General features: G+C 48.2%; 1 protein-coding gene and 1 long non-coding RNA gene across 2 annotated transcripts in view; one reads left to right on the top strand and one right to left on the bottom strand.

The window, feature by feature from the left end:
* The window catches only part of LOC121274073 (sialic acid-binding Ig-like lectin 9), a 74,245-nt gene that overhangs the window by 28,741 nt on the left and 26,432 nt on the right, over positions 1-19,072 (top strand). The gene's annotated exons all lie outside the window — the stretch shown is intronic.
* LOC121274075 lies at positions 7,683-11,631 on the bottom strand. The gene is made up of 4 exons (XR_005942165.1): positions 11,550-11,631; positions 10,525-10,821; positions 8,768-8,929; positions 7,683-8,048 (listed from the first exon to the last, which is right to left on the bottom strand). It is a non-coding gene; the product is annotated as an uncharacterized LOC121274075 (long non-coding RNA).

Below are 19,072 nucleotides of genomic sequence, written 5' to 3'. Positions count from 1 at the left end.
GAAGATTCAGCTGAAAGAAACCAAAGAGGCAGTTACAGTATCACAACAATTTTACTGTTCAGAAGGAGGCCATTCAGCCCCCTCGAGCCTATTACACAGGGAAAGGAGGAGGCCATTCAGCCCCCTCGAGCCTGTCACACAGGAACAAGAGGATGCCATTCAGCCCCCTCGAACCTGTTACACAGGAACAGGAGGAGGCCATTCAGCCCCCTCAAGCCTGTTACACAGGGAAAGGAGGAGGCCATTCAGCCCCCTCGAGACTGTTACACAGAAACAGGAGGAGGCCCATTCAGCCCCCTCAAGCCTGTTACGCACGAACAGGAGGAGGCCCATTCAGCCCCATTGAGCCTGTTACACAGGAACAGGAGGAGGCCCATTCAGTCCCCTCGAGCCTGTTACACAGGAATAGGAAGAGGCCATTCAGCCCCACTGAGCCTTTTACACAGGAACATTCGGAGGCCCTTTCAGTCCCCTCGAGCTTGTTACACAGCAACAGGAAGAGACCCATTCAGCCCCAATTAGCCTGTTACACCGGAACAGGAGGAGGCCATTCAGCCCCATTGAGCCTGTTACACTGGAACTGGAGGAGGCCATTCAGCCCCCTCGATTCTGTTACACAGGGAAAGGAGGAGGCCATTCAGCCCCCTCGAACCTTTTACACAGGAACAGGAGGAGGCCATTCAGCCCCCTCGAACCTGTTACACAGGAACAGGAGGAGGCCATTCAGCCCCCTCGAACCTGTTACACAGGAACAGGAAGAGGCCATTCAGCCCCCTCAAGCCTGTTACGCACGAACAGGAGGAGGCCCATTCAGCCCCATTGAGCCTGTTACACAGGAACAGGAGGAGGTCCATTCAGCCCCCTCGAGCCTGTTACACAGGAACAGGAGGAGGCCCATTCAGCCCCTCGAGACTGTTACACAGGAATAGGAAGAGGCCATTCAGCCCCATTGAGCCTTTTACACAGGAACATTAGGAGGCCCTTTCAGTCCCCTCGAGCTTGTTACACAGCAACAGGAAGAGACCCATTCAGCCCCAATTAGCCTGTTACACCGGAACAGGAGGAGGTTCATTCAGCCCCTCGAGCCTGTTACACCGGAACAGGAGCAGGCCATTCAGCCACATTGAGCCTGTTACACTGGAACAGGAGGAGGCCCATTCAGCCCCCTCGAGTCTGTTACACAGGAACAGGAGGAGGCCCATTCAGCCCCCTTGAGCCTGTTACACAGGAACAGGAAGAGGACATTCAGCCCCTTGTAGGGTGTGGTGGTGTGTGTCCGCTTCACCTGCGAATTCTGAGCCGTCTGAATCGCCCCCAGTCCCTGGGTTCTAGACCTTGGACTTATTCGGGGCTTGTCACAAAGTGCAGCAGACAACTTGATTTTGATGGGCTTCAGTTCCGTGTGAAGTGAAGACTTTCTCTGGGTTGATTGTATTAAAGGGAAGAATGCGTATTCTGTCTCCTCTCGTTGTCTGGTTTCAGGCCAAACATTCCACACTGCTCTCAATAAGCCCGGCCTTCATGGGCCCAGCCTCCTGTCTGCAGGGTTTTACACTTAACTCAGCAGTTTAAAGGTCCAAAAGTGATATCCTTGTTGATGATATGGAAAATGTGGGAATTTTGAGAACCCTTCAAGAGATAGCGAGGGTTACAGGGGCTGGAGGAGGACACAGAGATAGTGAGGGTTGTAGGGGCTTGAGGAGGTTACAGGTATAGGGAGGGTTGTAGGCGCTGGAAGCTGTGACAGAGATAGGGAGGGTTGTAGGGGCTGGAAAAGGTTACAGAAATAGGGAGGGTTGTAGGGGCTGGAAGAGGACACCGAGAAAGGGAGGGTTGTAGGGGCTGGAGGAGGTTACAGAAATAGGGAGGGTTGTAGGGGCTGGAGGAGGACACAGAGATAGGGAGGTTTGCAGGGGGTGGAGCAGGTTGTAGAGATAGGGAGGGTTGTAGGGACTGGAAGAGATTACAGAAATAGGGAGGGTTCTGGGGGTTGGAGGAGGTTACAGAGATGGGGAGGATTGCCAAGGCTGGTGGAGGCTTGAGAGATAGGGAGCGTTACAGTGGCTAGAGGAGGTTACAGGTATAAGGGTGCTGTGGGGCTGGAGGTTGTTACAGAGATAGGGAGGGTTGTGGGGGTTGGAGGAGGTTACAGAGATGGGGAGGATTGAAGGGGCTGGTGGAGGTAACAGAGATAGGGAGGGTGTAGGGGTTGGAGGAGGACACAGAGATGGGGAGAGTTGTAGGGGTTGGAGGAGGTTACAGAGATGGGGAGGATTGACAAGGCTGGTGGAGGTTACAGAGATAGGGAGGGTTGTAGGGGTTGTAGGAAAGGGTGAGAGAAAGGGGGTTACAGATATAGAGAGGGTTGTCGGGGGTGGATGAGGTTACAGAGATGGGGAGGATTGTAGGGGCTGGTGGAGGCTGCCTAACGGAGGGTTGTACGGGCTGGAGGAAAGGGACAGAGAGAGGAGGTTACAGATATAGGGAGGGAGACAGTCAGAGAGAGAATGACAGGGAGAGAGAGAGAGCGATAGAGAAATTGGGAGACAGAGAGAGACTGAGAGAGGTGGAAGAGAGAAGGACATTAAGAGAGAGAGAGAGAACAAGTGTGAAAGGTGGGGGAAGAGAAGAGTGAGGAGGTGGGGGCCTGATGGTCTTTTCACTGGACCAGTAATCCAGAGACCCAGCGTAATGCTCCTGGGACCCTGGTTACAATCCCACCACAGCAGTTGGTGGAATTTGAATTCAATAAAAACCTGGAATTAAAAGTCCGATGATGACCAGGAAACCATTGCTGATTCTTGTATTTGGGTCACAAATGCCCTTTAGGGAGGGAAATCTGTTGTCCTTACCTGCTCTGGCCTACATGTGACTCCAGACCCACAGCAATGTGGCTGGCTTTTAAAAAGTGGCCTCTGAACAAGGGCAGTTAGGGTTGGGCAATAAATGCTGGCCTAGGCAGTGATGTCCACATCACATGAAAGAATGAAATAAAAGGACAGAGAGGGACAGACAGAGTCGAGAGAGACCCAGAATGAAAAAAACACAGTAAACACTGGAAAATAAAAATTCTGGTCTGATCTGGTCTTGTATACCTTCAAATGAAACACTAGTAAAACAGGGAAATAAGAGAACTGGGACAAACTGTTAGAGAGGGACACATTTAGAGAGAGAGAGAGAGAGAGAAAGAGGGAGTCACTGAAAGAGATAATGACAAGGAAAGAAAGAGTGAGAGAGAGAGACAGAGAGAGACACACAAAGAAGTAGAAAGAAAGTGATAGAGATGAAGCAGGAGAGAATGAGGAGAAAGCTAGATAGAGAGAGGATGGTAGAGAAAGAGAACGAGAGGAAAAGAGAGAAAGGCAGAATGTGATAGAACACTGAATCCTTGTCTATGTGTTTTGAAATCCAGCCCAGAACTATCGTTGGAAGATTCAGCGAGTGTCCAGTACAGGGGACCCTGCCCAACCTTCTCATCCTGACCTTCCCAGTGGGGCTGAAGAGGGCAGAGAGGAAACCTTCCTCTGTTATTCTGTTGTCAAATAAACACAACAATTCTGGAACTCTGCCCTTTCTATCTCATGGATTAGAATATAAGGGGGTAGAGGTCATGCTTCAGTCTACATAAAGCCCTGGCTAGACCAAACCTGGAGTCACTGTGAGACGTTCTGGGCCCCACACCTTAGGAAGGATATATTGACCTCGGAGGGAGAGCAGTGTCAATTTACCAGAATGAGACCGGGACTCCAAGGGTTAAATTACAAGGAGAGATTAAACACAAACTCGGCTTGTATTCCCTGGCAGTTAGAATGTTAAGCAGAAGATTTGATGAAGGTTTGCATGATATAAAGGGGAACAGATTGGGATCGATAAAGAGAAACCATTTCCCCTGGTTAGGGGGAGTCTGGGACTCGGGGACAGAGCCTAAAAAGGAGAGGCCAACCTTTCAGGAGTGAAATTAGGAAGTACAAAGGGTGGGAGAAATTTGGAACTCTCTTCCCCAAACGGAAACTGATACACGATCAAGTTGTTCATTTTAAACCTGTGAGATTGATAGATTTTTGGTATCCAAAGGTATTAAAGGAGATGGGACAAAGGCATATGGGGCTAGTTTGCAGATCAGCCATGAGCTCATTGAATGTTGGAGCAGGCTCGAGGGGCCAAATGGCCTCCTCCTGCCCTCATGTAATAGAAACTTACCTGTCAGAAGGCAGTTTATGTTGATGTGAGTCTGAGTCGATGTCTGAACCCAGTTGGAGACTTGTTCCATACAAAGCAAGAACGTTCATGCCCTTCAATGTTCCTGGATAAACCATTAACAAAGCTGGTGACAGACAGTCTCCACATGGTAAACACTGACCGATCAACACATGACATGGCTGTTAACCCCTAAACCTCAGCGTAAATCAGTTCCCCCTCGAGGCCCCTTGTCCAAAATAAAAGCAACGCACACAATTTTCATAAGCTGGGAACCCCAACACTGAATTATCTTCCTACTGAAATAACCGGCAAAGGGTATTGAACCTTCCATCCAGCACCCCAGAGCCCTGCTGCAACTTACAAAGGCAAAATACTGTGGAGGTTGGAGTGGGGGGAACAATTTCAAAAGGTGTGGATGATACAGAGGGACAGATGGGCAGAGCTGGTTAACGGCACAAACTGAATCCAGTGACAAGCGAGGGACAGGCGGATGAAGGAATCAGGTTAAGGGTTTTCGGGAAAAGGACGGATGAAAGGGGAGAGGGGACACGGGCGTTTCTCCCTGTCGGGCAGAAGTGAAGCTAATTGTCTGTCCCAGCGGCTCCAATCACGCGTCAGGAGGACAAATAGTAAGTGTCTGTCAGGAAGGAGGAGCAATGAGAGGAGGAAGGGGTTAGGGGGCCTGCGCTTCACCTGATTTGCCGACATAAGAACCAGCCCCTATGTTTTTGCTATGTTGTGTTGCGTCAATATGAACACATATTTGCACAAGGTGAAGGGCGTTGTGGAGGGACTGATAGTTCTCGGTGCCAGACAGTCAATATCCCAGTGACCTTACTGCTGGTCCCAGGCCAGTGGGACAGGGAACATCGACACTGCAATATCCAGAAATGGGTGTGATACCACACAGATACCCACCCCCGGCTGTCCTCTTCCAGTGTTTCAGGTATAAAGAACAGTAACTCCTCTAGTTACAAACCAAAGCATCAAAGCAGAGCCAGAAGATCAGAAGAGACAGGCAGAGATGGGAAGCTCCCAGATGAAATTGCGACTTGTCTTGTTCACTCTGACTTTGCTGCTCTCTCTGCAGCTGAGTCACTTCTTCTCCTTGTCGAAGGTAAGCTAAGAGATGTCCCTCTGGGTGAGGTGTTTCTTGCACATGACCCTACGTCTACCACCCAGATAGACTGGTCTCTTCCGCAGTTTGATATTATTATGTTCGTGCCTTTAATATTGTCGCCCTCTATGAATTTAACATAATTTCCTTCTGTCATTTCCCCTGAAATTCTCATTCTTGTTTTCAATCCCTACTCAGCCACTCCCTATCTCTGTAACCTCCACCAGGCCTTACAACCCTTCCTATCTCTGAATCCTCCTCCAGCCCCTACAACCCTCCCTATCTCTGTAACCTCCTCCAGCCCCTACAACCCTCCCTATCTCTGTAAAATCCTCCAGCCGCTACAACCCTCCCTATCTCTGTAACCTCCTCCAGCCCCTACAACCCTCCCTATCTCTGTAACCTCCTCCAGCCCCTACAACCCTCCCTATCTCTGTAACCTCCTCCAGCCCCAACAACCATCCCTATCTCTGTAAACTCCTCCAGCCCCTACAACCCTCCCTATCTCTGTAACCTCCTCTAGCCCCTACAACCCTCCATATCTCTGTAACATCCTCCAGCCCCTACAACCCTCCCTATCTCTGTAAGATCCTCCAGCCCCTACAACAATCCCTATCTCTGTAACTTCCTCCAGTCCCTACAACCCTCCCTATCTCCGTAACCTCCTCCAGCCCCTACAACCCTCCCTATCTCTGTAACCTCCTCCAGACCCTACAACCCTCCCTATCTCTGTAACCTCCTCTAGCCCCTACAACCCTCCATATCTCTGTAACATCCTCCAGCCCTTACAACCCTCCCTATCTCTGTAACATCCTCCAGCCCCTACAACCCTCCCTATCTCTGTAACCTTCTCCAGCCCCGACAACCCTCCCTATCTCTGTAACCTCCTCCAGCCCCTATAACCCTCCCTATCTCTGTAACCTCCTCCAGACCCTACAACCCTCCCTATCTCTGTAACCTCCTACAGTCCCTACAACCCTCCCTATCTCTGTAACCTCCCCCAGGCCCCACAACCCTCACCATCACTGTAACCTCCTCCAGACCCTACAACCCTCCCTATCTCTGTAACCTGCTCCAGACACTACAACCCTCCCTATCTCTGTAACCTCCTCCAGGCCCCACAACTCTCACAATCACTGTAACCTCCTCCAGCCCCTACAATCCTCCTGAACTCTAAAACCTCCTCTCCACACTATAACTCTCCCTATCTCTGTAACCTACTGTGGCCCCTACAACAGTCTCTATTTTGGTAACCTCCTACAGTCTCTACAAGCCTCCCTAACTCTGTAACCTCCTCCAGCCCCCACAACCCCCCTATCTCTGTAACCTCCTACAGCCTCTAAAACCCACCCTATCTCTGTAACCTCCTACAGCCTCTACAACCCTCCCTACCTCTGTAAACTCCTCCAGCCTCCACAACCCTCCCTATCTCTGTGACCTCCTCCAGCCCCCACAACCCCCACATCTCTGTAACCTCCTCCAGCATCTACATCTCTCCCTATCTCTGTAACCTCCTACAGCCTCTACAACCCCCCTTATCTCTGTAACCTCCTCCAGCCCTTAATACCCTCCCTATCTCTGTAACCTCCTACAGCCTCCACAACTCTCCCTATCTCTGTAACCTCCTACAGCCTCTACAACCCTAGCTAACTCACTGGTCTGAGTCTCACTCCAGGGAATTCAATCCCATAATGTAGGTCAACACTCCGTGCTGAGGGAGTGCTGAACTCTCAGACGGTCAGGAGTGTGGAAGTGTTGCACTATTGGAGGAACAGTACTGAGGGAGTGCTATACTGTCGGAAGGTCAGTACTGAGGGAGTGCTGCTGTGTCGAAGGGTTAGTACTGAGATAGAGCAGCACTGACGGAGGGACAATACTGAGGGAGTGCTGCATTGTTACAGGGTCAGTTTTGTGGAAGTGTTGCACTGTTGGAGGGACAGTACTGAGGGAGTGCTGCATTGTTACAGAGTCAGTACTGTGGAAGCGTTGCACTGTCGGAGGGTCAGTACTGAGGGAGTGCTGCATTGTCGGAGGGTCTGAACTGAGGGAGTGCTGCACTGTTGGAGGGTCTGAACTGAGGAGGAGCTGCACTGTCGGATGGTCAGTACTGAGGAAGTGCTGCACTGTCGGAGGGTCTGAACTGAGGTAGTGCTGCACTGTCGGAGGGTCTGAACTGAGGTAGAGCTGCACTGTCGGATGTTCTGAACTGAGGGAGTGCTGCACTGTCAGAGTTTCTGAACTGAGGGAGTGCTGCGCTGTCTGAAGAACATTGTACAAATTGCACAAAATTGCATCTGATGTCTGTGTCTCATGCACACATGAAGTTCATGCACACAACAGGAATATTTCTCGCTGAGCATTTTAATCACTTGTGTTAATCAATGTAATTTTATTCATAACCCAAATGCTTCTTACAATCAATCGCAGCATGAAAAAGGTGCAGCATTCAGAAAGCACATTCCAATCAGAGATCAGAGTTTAGCAACGTCACATTTCTGTTCATTCCTATTCGACCATGTTGGCTGCACACAGCCAGACAATGCCGTGGTTATGATGTGTCCACACAGCAGGATTGGGGAGCACCAGGTATAAGGAAAAGTTTCAGCTTGCTGAGGAGAAGAAGGAGAATCTCTCGTTCCAGGTTTCTCTCCGTACATTAAGAAGCAGGCATGCTGATGTTTCATTGCACTCTGTCTGCTGATGGGAGTCCGCTTGGAAATTGCTGTTTGTGCTGATGGAAAGAATAAACTTTTCATAAATCGAGGGATTGAGTACAGACACAGGGAGGTGATGCTGAACATTTATAAAGCTCTGGTTAGGTCACAACTAGAGTATTGTGTCCAGTTCTGATCTCCTCACTTTGGGAAGGTAGTGAGGGTCCTTGAGAGGGTGGGGAGGAGATTGAGCAGAATGTGTCCAGGGATGAGGGATTTTACCTACAAGGTTGGGTTGGAGAAGCTGGGATTGTTCTCCTTGGAGCAAAGGAGATTGAGGGGGGATCTGATCGAGGAGTACAAGATGATGACGGGTTTAGATAAGGTAGACAAGGAGAAGCTGTCGCCATTAGCTGATGGTACAAGGACTGGGGGACACAGATTGAAGGTTTTGGAGAGTGGGGGGATGTGAGGAGGAACTTTTTTACACAGCGAGTGGTAATGAGCTGGAACTCACTGCCTACGAGGATGGTGGAAGTGGAGACAATGAACGATTTCAAAAGGAAATTGGATGGACACTTGAGGGGAAATAAACTTGCAGGGTTACGGGGATAGAGCAGGAAGAATGGGACTGAGTGGATTAATCTACAGAGAGACAGAATGGGCTCAATGGGCTGAATGGGCTCCCACTGTGCTGGAATGCCTCTCTGATACGAAGGTGATCCTAACCAGGACACTGACCAGTTTCATTACAATTTAACCCAACATCGCACGTTATTTGTCCGCACTGACTGACCAGATTGTTGCTGTACAAAGCTTCAAACAGTCTGTCGACTTCCTTTCACTGTTTGTCCCTCCCAGACACAGACTCCAGCGATAGTGATAACCACAGCCACAAGGAATATCACAGCTCGTATTCCCAGGATCTGGATCACGTGCAGAATCTCTCCTCCACTGTCTAGAGAACACACAGAAAGAAATCATCACTGACTCTCCGCTTTCAATCACTCACTCTGGCTGAACAATCAAGCTTCATATCACTGCAACATTTGCTGTAATATTGACCCATCCACTGGGATTCAATGTGGAATGAATGTTTTCATTGTAAACACTCTAAGAATGGACGATCTGAACTTTCCCCTTAGCGTGGAACATTGGTGAGAATGGATCATTGTGCTGTTTGACTCCCTGTCCGATGTTTCTCTCCATCACTGTGTACAGGATTGTGCTGTAGAAAATTCTGGAAACGTTTAGCGCCAGGTAGAAATCCATCTCGGATGCGTGTGTGAATCGGGCAGGATCGAGGTGGACTCCCCCACGGACTTACATGCCCCGCTTAATAAACAGTTCCAATCTTTACCCAGAGAGAGGGAGAATGTGGAACTCACTCCCACAGGGAGTGGTTGAGGTGAGTAGTAGCAAATTGGGAAGAGAAATTGCTTGAAAAGCAGGGAGATGCAAGGGTTAAGTGCTACCATGCCACCACTGGTGGGAGAGTGTAACTACAGCGTGACGTTTACATAGGCAATCCCTATTATGAACAAGGACATTGGACATCATGTGCAAAATTGGCTCTGGAAAGGTGAGAACATGATGTAAGCTTTTCACCAATAGAAATTCCTTCGTAAACCTCTCCATCTTTCTCTTATTGTCAGATACTCAAACAACATTTCACACAGAATCACATAAGGAGGAGTTGGGACAGGTGCCTGGTCAAAGGGTTAGGTTTCAGGAAGCTTTTTAAAGGAGGATAGAGAGTTAGAGAGGCAGAGAGTATCTGTGAGAATCTCTGTGCATCTGAGTGTCTGTAATAGACTTTGCAATTTCCATGTTCTTCCATAAACTTGAAAGGGAACACAATTCACAGAATCCATGTCAACTCTCCAGTGTAGCACTGAGGGAGGTCAGGTAACCAATGGGGGAGAATGTGCGAGTGTGTTTGTTTGTGAGTGTGTCCTTTTGTGTGCTCATACATGTGGGATTGTGTGTCTGCGGGTGTCTATTTAGGTTTGTATAATTGTGTGTGTTTGTGTAGTGTTTGAATCTGAGAGAGCTGTTGAAGTCTGTGTACACTCACGTTCCACAGTGATGTTTATGAAACCCTCCACTGCTCCATGTTCATTCTCTGCCACACACTGATAGTCTCCAGTGTCCCTGGATGTAATGTGAGGAATCACCAACCACAGCTCATTGTTGGAACTTGTTCTGTTCATTGTGATATTCAGATGTGAGGGCAGGACTCAACATGACAGATCACAGGTTTACCAACAGGAAGTGAACAACAATTTATATTTAATGGGAAGAGAGTGCTGATTGATTGGCAAGTGGTCTCTGATTGGAGGAGGTGTTGCCATGGAGAGTAATGTGTGCGAGCTGTAAAGTTTAGACAGCTTGTCTCTTCATTCAGCAATAATCAATTAAAGATCAGTTAAATTCTATCGACTGTGAAGCACTTTGAGAGGTCTGAGAATGTAGATACTGAGAACAGGCTGCACTGTCAGAGGGTAAGTGCTGAGGGAATGCTGATGTAGAATGAAGGGTGTCGGTACTTACCTTGCACAGTTAGTATGAGGGTCCGCTCCGATGAAACAGATGGATATCTCACTCTGCAGCTGAGAGTGTGTCCGTGGTGTTTGAGTGATGGGATCAGGGTCAGAACAGAAGAATAGATCAGAGTGACACCATGCTGAGTTACAGTGTTTGAGACTGATCCAGGTACGTCAGTGGGAGTGTCCCAGGTTAAGACAGGGGCTGCTGTTCCATTGCACGTTGTGTTGAAGGTGCAGCTTACATCCACACGCTTTCCTGCAATAATTTCAGCAGGGAATATCATGGGTTTATCTGTGAAATCTAACAGACAGAGAATGGATCCTTTTAGAGAAATATAACGTGAAGCATCAGTTCAAATAGAAACCACAGTCCCACAAGAGAAAGCACTTTTACAAGGATGATATCAGATCTGAGAGGTTACAATGATCAGGAGAGAATTTCCTGCTTTGAGACTTTGGTGTTTCTGTCTCTCAGCTTAATACACGTTCACTCCGAGACACTTGAACTGATAATAGTGGGTGCGGGTGGTGGAGCAGACCAGAGTTTGCAGTGCACTACCCCATCATTCACTCAGCGATATGGGCCATTTATTACTTTGCAATTTGTGGGAGCCTGCTGTGCGCAAATTGGCTGTTGCGTTTCCCACATTACAACAGTAACTACAATTCAGGAATCAGCTCATTGGCTGTAAAGTGATTTTGTAATTGCTGAGGTGGTGAAAGGCTCTATAGAAATGTGAATATTTCTTCTGTCGAAATGTCAGACTTCTGGACAGAATAAGAGAGATCAATGGGAGTGGATAACCTGATAACATTGATGGACACAGTCAATACATTTAATCATTGATATTAAAGTGAGTATTAGAGGTTGCTTTAGGACTGAACTGGAAGCTATCACCAGGTTACTGAGAATCAGACAGTGTGTTACAATAAGTTGTGTTTTGTGTTAATATGTAAACATCACAGATTGTGTTATTTCCCATTGAGTGTTGAACGTGAATTGTTGAGTAATTATAACACAGCACTTACCAGAAACGTGAAGCTGGGTTACAGGGTAATAGTTATAGCTCGGACCATTGTCAAATTCTATTCTGAAAAAATAAGGTCCTGCATCTTCCAGTCTGATGTTGTTTATAATCAGGGAACAGTCACCATCTTTCAGGTCTCCAGACAGCCGGGTCCGATGGTGGAACCGTGGTAACTCGTGACTGTGATCCTTGGAGTGAAAGGCTATGGGAGCCCAGGGAATCTGTTTCTTGTTACTAAACCTGACTCCACCTCGCGGTTGGTTTTCCAGACACGATGGATAACTGTAATGACACGGAATCTGTACACAGGAACCTTCCTGTGCTGTCACCTCTCGTGGAGTGTCACCTTTCCACTCTTGTGAGGGTTCAGCTGGGGAGAGAAATCTCAATATTTAACTCTGGATGGTTTGTGGATCCACTGAACCTGATATTGACAGATGAGGCTCAATTGGGGGGATGGTCAATACTGAGGAGGAGTGCAACAAATTATTTTGGCAGGAAGAATAGAAAAACAGAATATTATTTAAATGGAGACAGGCTGCAGAATGCAGTACAACGGGATCTGAGTGTCCTTGTACATGAATCACAGATAGTCAGCATTCAGGAACACCACGGAATGAGGAAGGCAAGTGGAATGTTGGCCTTTATTGCAAAGGGATGGAGTATAAAAGGAGGGAAGTCTTGCATCAGCTGCACAGGGTGTTGGTCAGATTGTAACAGGATCATTGTGTACAGGCAGTTCAGAGAAGCTTCACTGGGCTGATTCCTGGGATTAAAGGGTTTGTCCTGTGAGGAAATGCTGAGCAGGTTGGGCCTGTATCCATTGGAGTTTAGAAGAATGAGGGGTGACCTTATTGAAACATATCCGATTCCGAGGGGGCTTGACAGGGTGGATGCTGGGAGGATGTTTCCCCCTCGTGGGGGAATCTAGAACCAGGGAGCACAGTTTGGGAATAAGGGCTCTCCCATTTAAGACTGAGAAGAGGAGGAATTTCCTCTCTCAGAGGGGTGCTACCCTGTGGAATTCTCTTCCCCAGAGAGCAGTGGAGGCTGGGCCATTGAATAGACTCAAGGCTGAGTGAGGCAGGGTTTTGATCGACAAGGGAGTCAAGGGTTTGGGGGACAGGCAGGAAAATGGAGTTAAGGCCACAACCAGATCAGTGAGAGCAGGCTCGAGGGGCCGAATGGCCTGCTCCTGTCCCTATTTCTTATGCTCCTACATTCTTACCTTCTTAAAATATTAAAGCTGCAGAATAAACATGCAAGTGAATGACCCGCTCGACCCACCTTCGATCTGGGGGTCCCATGGGGAGGACCCTTCCTGAGCCAGATCCAGCAGCCAACATGGTCTGGATCCGAGCACAGGAGACACGGGCGGGAGTGACTAACAGGCTCCTTGTGACAGGCCCCCTCTGTCCAATGGCTGGCTTTCAGCTGCCAAGGCCAGAGTGGTCCTTGCTAAAACCGGCTCAGGACAGGCCAGGACCCCTGTGCAGACCCCCTCCAGCGCTGCAGCCTCTGTACAAACCCCTCATGCGCTTGTGGAGAGACACAAACAAGGCTGCACATTACCGAGGAGAGTCCCCTCTACGGACTAAGGGGCTGACTCATCACCTTAAACTCAGCAAATGAGGAGGCTCTCGCTCGGTATCGGGGCTTGGCATTGGCTCAATAAAAATAATCAAATTACATTTTGGACAGAAATCTAAGGAGGTTGTACATTCCCTGAAAAATAAGACTCAAGCTGGGGTCGAGGGTAAAAGGGCAACAACTTATATTTACACAACAACTTTAACATGACAAATCACCCCAAGGTGCTACACAGGAGCATCATAAAACAAAGTATGTCACCCAGACACATGTAGTGGCTGGTGGAGGTTGCAGAGATAGGGAGGGTTGTTGGGGCTTGAAAAGGTTACAGAGAAAGGGAGGGTTGTAGGGTCTGGAAGAGGACGAGGAGATTACAGGGATAGTGAGGAAACAAAGGTGAAAATTGTGACATTGAGTCTTTGCTTGACCAGGAGCCAGTCTCGGTCATCGAGCAAAGCGGGTGATAAGGGAAGGGGAATTGGTGTGAGTAAGGACGTGGTCAGCAGTTTTGGATGGCCTCAGGTTTATGGAGTGTAGAGCGTGTGTTGGAACAGTCGAGTCTGGAGGTAATGAAGTTGTGGATGAGGGTTTCAGCAGCAGAAGAGCTGAGACAGGGTGAAGTCGTGCGATGTTACGGAGGTGGAAATAGACGGTGTTAGTGAGGGTGCAGATATGAGGCCGGAAGCTCATCTCAGGATCAAATGGGACAACAAAGCTGTGAACAGATTGGCTTCGTTCTCAGAGAGCTGCCAGGGAGAGGAATGGAGTTGGTAGCGAGGGAACAGAGTTTGGAGTGGGGAATGAAGACCATGGCTTCAGTCTTTCCAATATTTAATTGGAGGGAATTTCTGCCCATCCAGTACTGGATGTCGGATAAGCAGCCTGATAATTGAATAAAAAACAAAGACTCCATTACTCCGTGGTGTGTTCCTACCACAACCCATCTTCGTGGGTGGAGCTTCGGAAAAGCACACGAAAGGGGCTAAAGCGACACTCATCCCAGGTCCTGTAGGAGAAGGAAGATCAAAGGAATATTGTCAGAATGTCCACTAGATTCACCAGTTTGAACTGGGATGTAGCTGACCGACTATTTGAATTCAGAATGTTTAAACAGCATACAGAGCTCTGGTTTCCTGATTCAGGTGTGACTGAACCAGACGAACAAGCCATAAAAATTCACCTCGCAATTGGGAATGAAGGTCTACACAGGCTGAACACGTCAGGATTAATAGCAGAAGAGCGAAAGGATCCCTAAAAGATACGGATGACAGTGGAAGACAGCTTCAGAATCAGTTTAAAATCCATATTCATCAATTAAAGTTCATGTCATTTCATCAGCCTACACAATCCATAGACCACTTCATCAGCCGATGTAGAGAAAAGGGTACGCACTGTGATTTCAAACACAGAGTCTGCAGACAGAGTTGTTGAGTTGGTGAGCGCATCCACTCCCATGGAAGCCTTCCAGAAAGATCTGTTAGATAAGACCAAAACCTCTAGCATTGAAGAGCTACTCAAGGATGGACATAAATACAAAGTGATCCTCGCAGGTCAATGAAGCTTACAGGTCCTCAGTACAACATGAATTGTTGACACACTCACTAGAACATCCAAACCTAGTGAGACGTGTGGAAGGTGTGGCCTTCTGCAGGCACCAAGGAAATGCCCAGCTTTCCACCAATCCTGCAAGGCTTGTGGCAGAAAGGGCCATTGACAGCGGCAGGGCACTAGAGCAAAGGCTGATGCAGCTACAAAGAGCCGTGCGCTGATCCAAACAGACCCTACACAACGGGGAACCTTCAAGCAATAAGAATGACTATCCGCTATCCCATCAGGAACATATACATGTGGTGACTGACAAACCAGGAAATGGCGATGATGTGCACGACGAGACGAGGAGCGGTGATCGATATTCCACCTCTCACACATATCCTGACGTGGCTTGCCAATATATTGTGGATTGTTGTCTTTAATGATCTCTCTGGCCACATCAAATAAACTGAAAATGTCCCATAGGGGTGGGATGTTCTGGCCCCACACACTGCCGGGATTGTCCGGTCCGGCCGAAAGCCAATGGATTTATGTCTGTCCCAGTCTCAGAAACTACCCCATCACCTCAGTTCATGACATAATATTGAAATATGCTGAAAGTTTCAACAATATTGGCAATTTCAAGGGAGCTGCAACATTACACCTGCAGGAGAATTCAAGTCTGTCAGACTCCTTGCATTAAAATAAATACAATCCAACTCTGCCACGCTATCTTGTGCCTTAACTGGCCAATAATTTCTCTGCCTGCCAGGTTCACTTGCTCTCTCTTCTAATTTTGGCTGTGCATCTCCCTCTGCTGAACCTCCTCTCGGGGTCCCATCCCCTGCCATGTTAGTTTAAAGCCTCCCCAATTGCATCAAGGGTAAAATGCCAATTGAAACCAGGGACAACATCCAAGAATGACAATCCCACAGATCACTGTGAGCAATTAAAGACAACTCCAGACAAGGTTATGACCACAAGATCTGTGCGTAACAGCAGATTACCTCTGCGCTTTAGAGACTCAAATATTCAACAGATCAATACACTGATGTAATTGTCAAGAAATATGAAAATGATACCAGAAACCTCTTGTTCCCTGTCCTTCTCAAAGATCCATCCCTGCAGCGGGAGCCTGAAGAGTTATTGATGTGGGGCTTAATTTATCAGATTGTAGAATGATCCGGAACAGAAGGAAGCCATTTGGTCCATCGAGCCTGTACTGTGCCTTTGAAAGATCTGTCCAATAAGTCCCACTCTCACCTCTGCTCTCTCCTCCACAGCCCTGCAAAATGTCCCCTTCAAGTATTTATCCAGTTCCCCTTCTGAAAGTTCCTGTTGAATCTGCTTCCACCGCCCTTTCAGGCAGTGAGTCAATGGTCTCTCTCTGAGCTGCAAAGGGCTAAGATTCTGTGAAATTTAAACTCTGCAGCAGATCAGAGACAATAATGATAACTCAGAATATTTGACAGTTTTACACACAGACTGCTTTACCTTCCTTCTTTCTTTCAGTTATCTTGCTCCCTTCTTGAAGTTTCTAGCATGGTGAGAATGGACAGGAAGTGTGACACTGAACAGCCTGTCTATTCTACGAGCTGCTGTGTTGTCTTCATGTGAAATTCTGACTAAAATCAGCAAAAGACAAAATTTCAGGGCATTGTTATCTGAGTCCTAACATTGGGATAGACCTCATTCCACAGTTTTTATCCCTGCTTCTCTATTAAGCCGATCGCTTCCCTGTCACTCGCTGACCTACACTGGCTCCCAGTCCAGCAATGACTCAATTTTCAAATTCTCATCATTGATTTATTACCCCACCATCCACCCAACTCTACACTCTGAATCTCTGTTACCTCCTCCAACCCTAAAACCCTCTGAGATCTCTTCTCTCCTCCAATTCTGCTGTCAGACAAGGAGTCAGTGTATATAAGTGAGCACAGGGGGGATGGGTGAATGGGACTTGGTGTGAGTTTGTACACTGGCTCACTGCTGAATTGGTTCCCAATCACAGCTCAATAAGAATGATCTTTTACAAAGACTATTAACCATAAATCTGTCCAAGCTGATGATGATATTACCTTGGAGAAGTGACAGGAGGAAGCAAGATTTCCCGATCATTGTCCACTCCAAGATATTTCATTAGCTTCTCACTCTCAAACTCTGAAAGAGAAAGGAGTTAATGAGTCCCCACCTCTTGTCTGACAGCTGTCGAGAGATCAGAACTGCTTTTAGACAATGTCTTCACAGACTAATTTGAAACTCTGTGGGAAGATAGGTGCTCTGCAGAGAGTTACAAGGCTTTAAGAAAGTAAAACAGTGAGGGATTTGCATTTCTATAGCACCTTTCACCACCTCAGGGCATCCCAAAACTCATGTTTCTGCACTTAACTCATCCTTGAGCTAGAAAGATGTTCTGTACAACAGAATTGAGCTTCACACCCAGATCTCAATAATCAGTAGAAATCTTTCAAAGGCATCAATCATTGGAATCTGTCTTTATAAAATCACAACATCAACAAAGGACGGTGTTGGTTGTGGAAGTGAATTCCAATCGTTCTGTTACTTACCCAGGACCTGTCCGACTGCTCGCCTGGGGATGAACTGCCCACACGCTCTGCTTGGTCTGAATGACCTCTTCCTGTGCTGCTCCCTCTGTGTATTTAATTAGAAAGGGTTGATGTGTCACTGTGAGTCAAAATGAGGAAGTGGGTAATCAGTGAGAAGATCGAGAATGTTTTGTGATCCAGCAAAACGTTTACCATGTGATGATCTGTCAGCTCATATTTGGGCAGCTGTAGTCATGAAGCTTCTCCATTGGCTCCGTGGGATTAGACTCCTCCCCCTCACCTCAGACGCTTAAACTCAGGCGACAGAGTTCCCAATGCAGGTCTCTGGCCGTATAATCCAGGTTGACAATCCCTGGTAGCATTACTGAGGGAGTGCTGCACTGTCAGGGGGTCAGTACCAAGGCAGTGCTGCACTGTCAGAGGATCAGTACTGAGGGAGTGCTGCACGGTCAGGGCATCATTAACAAGTGAGTGCTGCACTGTCAGAGTGTCAATACTGAGGGAGTGCTGTACTGTGTGGGGTCAGTATTGAGGGAGTGCTGAATTGTCGGAGGGTCAGTACTGAGGGAGTGCCGCACTGTAGGAGGGTCAGTATTGAGGGAATGCTGCACTGTCAGAGGGTCAGTAAAGTGGGAGTGATGCACTGTCGGAGAGTCAGTACTGAGGGAGTGCTGCACTGTCGGAGGGTCAGAATTGTGGGAGTGCTGCACTGTCTAAATGTCAGTAATGTGGGAGTGCTGCACTGTCAGAGGGTCAGAAATGAGGGAGTGCTTAACTGTAAGAGGGTCAGTGCTGAGTGAGTTTCGCACAGTCGGAGGGTCAGTATTGAGGGTGTGCCGGACTGTGGGAGGGTTAGTACTGAGGTAGAGCGGAGTGTGAGGAGATATCCTTTCATGGCAAAGTTTAACTGGAAATTATTTAAAAAGAGATTCTTGTATGTGTGTTATTGCTAAAGAAAGGATTTGAGGAACTAAGTCTTGTTCCCGTCAGCCTAAAAATAATTTTCAACGATTTCAATGATTTAGCATTGAAATCTCGCTCTTTGGGCACCAGTCTTGATTGAAACAACTCGCACAGCACTGTGGGAGGGTGAGTAATGAGGGAGTGCTGCACTGTGGGAGGGTGAGTACTGAGGGAGTGCTGCACTGTGGGAGGGTGAGTACTGAGGGAGTTCTGCACTGTGGGAGGGTGAGTACTGAGGGAGTGCTGCACTGTCAGAGGGTCAGTAATGAGGGAGTGCTGTACTGTGGGAGGGTGAGTACTGAGGGAGTGCTGCACTGTGGGAGGGTCGGTACTGAGGGAGTGCTGCACTGTCAGAGGGTCAGTACTGAGGGAGTGCTGCACTGTGGGAGGGTGAGTACTGAGGGAGTGCTGCACTGTGGGAGGGTGAGTACTGAGGGAGTGCTGCACTGTGGGAGGGTGAGTACTGAGGGATTGCTGCACTGTGGGAGGGTGAGTACTGAGGGAGTGCTGCACTGTCAGAGGGTCAGTACTGAGGGAGTGCTGCACTGTCAGAGGGTCAGTAATGTGGGAGTGCTGCACTGTCAGAGGGTCATTAATGGGGGAGTGCTGCACTGTCAGAGTGTCATTACTGAGGGAGTGCTGCACTGTCAGAGTGTCATTACTGAGGGAGTGCTGCACTGTCAGAGTGTCTGTGATGAGGGAGTGCTGCACTGTCAGAGGGTCATTACTGAGGGAGTGCTGCACTGTCAGAGGGTCAGTACTGAGGGAGTGCTGCACTGTCGGCGGGTCTGTACTGAGTGATTTCCGCACAGTCGGAGGGTCAGTATTGAGGGGGTGCCGGACTGTGGGAGGGATAGTACTGAGGTAGTGCGGA

The sequence above is a fragment of the Carcharodon carcharias genome (genome assembly GCF_017639515.1).
Source record: "Carcharodon carcharias isolate sCarCar2 chromosome 29 unlocalized genomic scaffold, sCarCar2.pri SUPER_29_unloc_25, whole genome shotgun sequence".
NCBI lineage: Eukaryota > Metazoa > Chordata > Chondrichthyes > Lamniformes > Lamnidae > Carcharodon > Carcharodon carcharias.
Note: the sequence above shows the minus strand (reverse complement) of the source record. Positions and strands in the feature narration are given on the sequence as shown.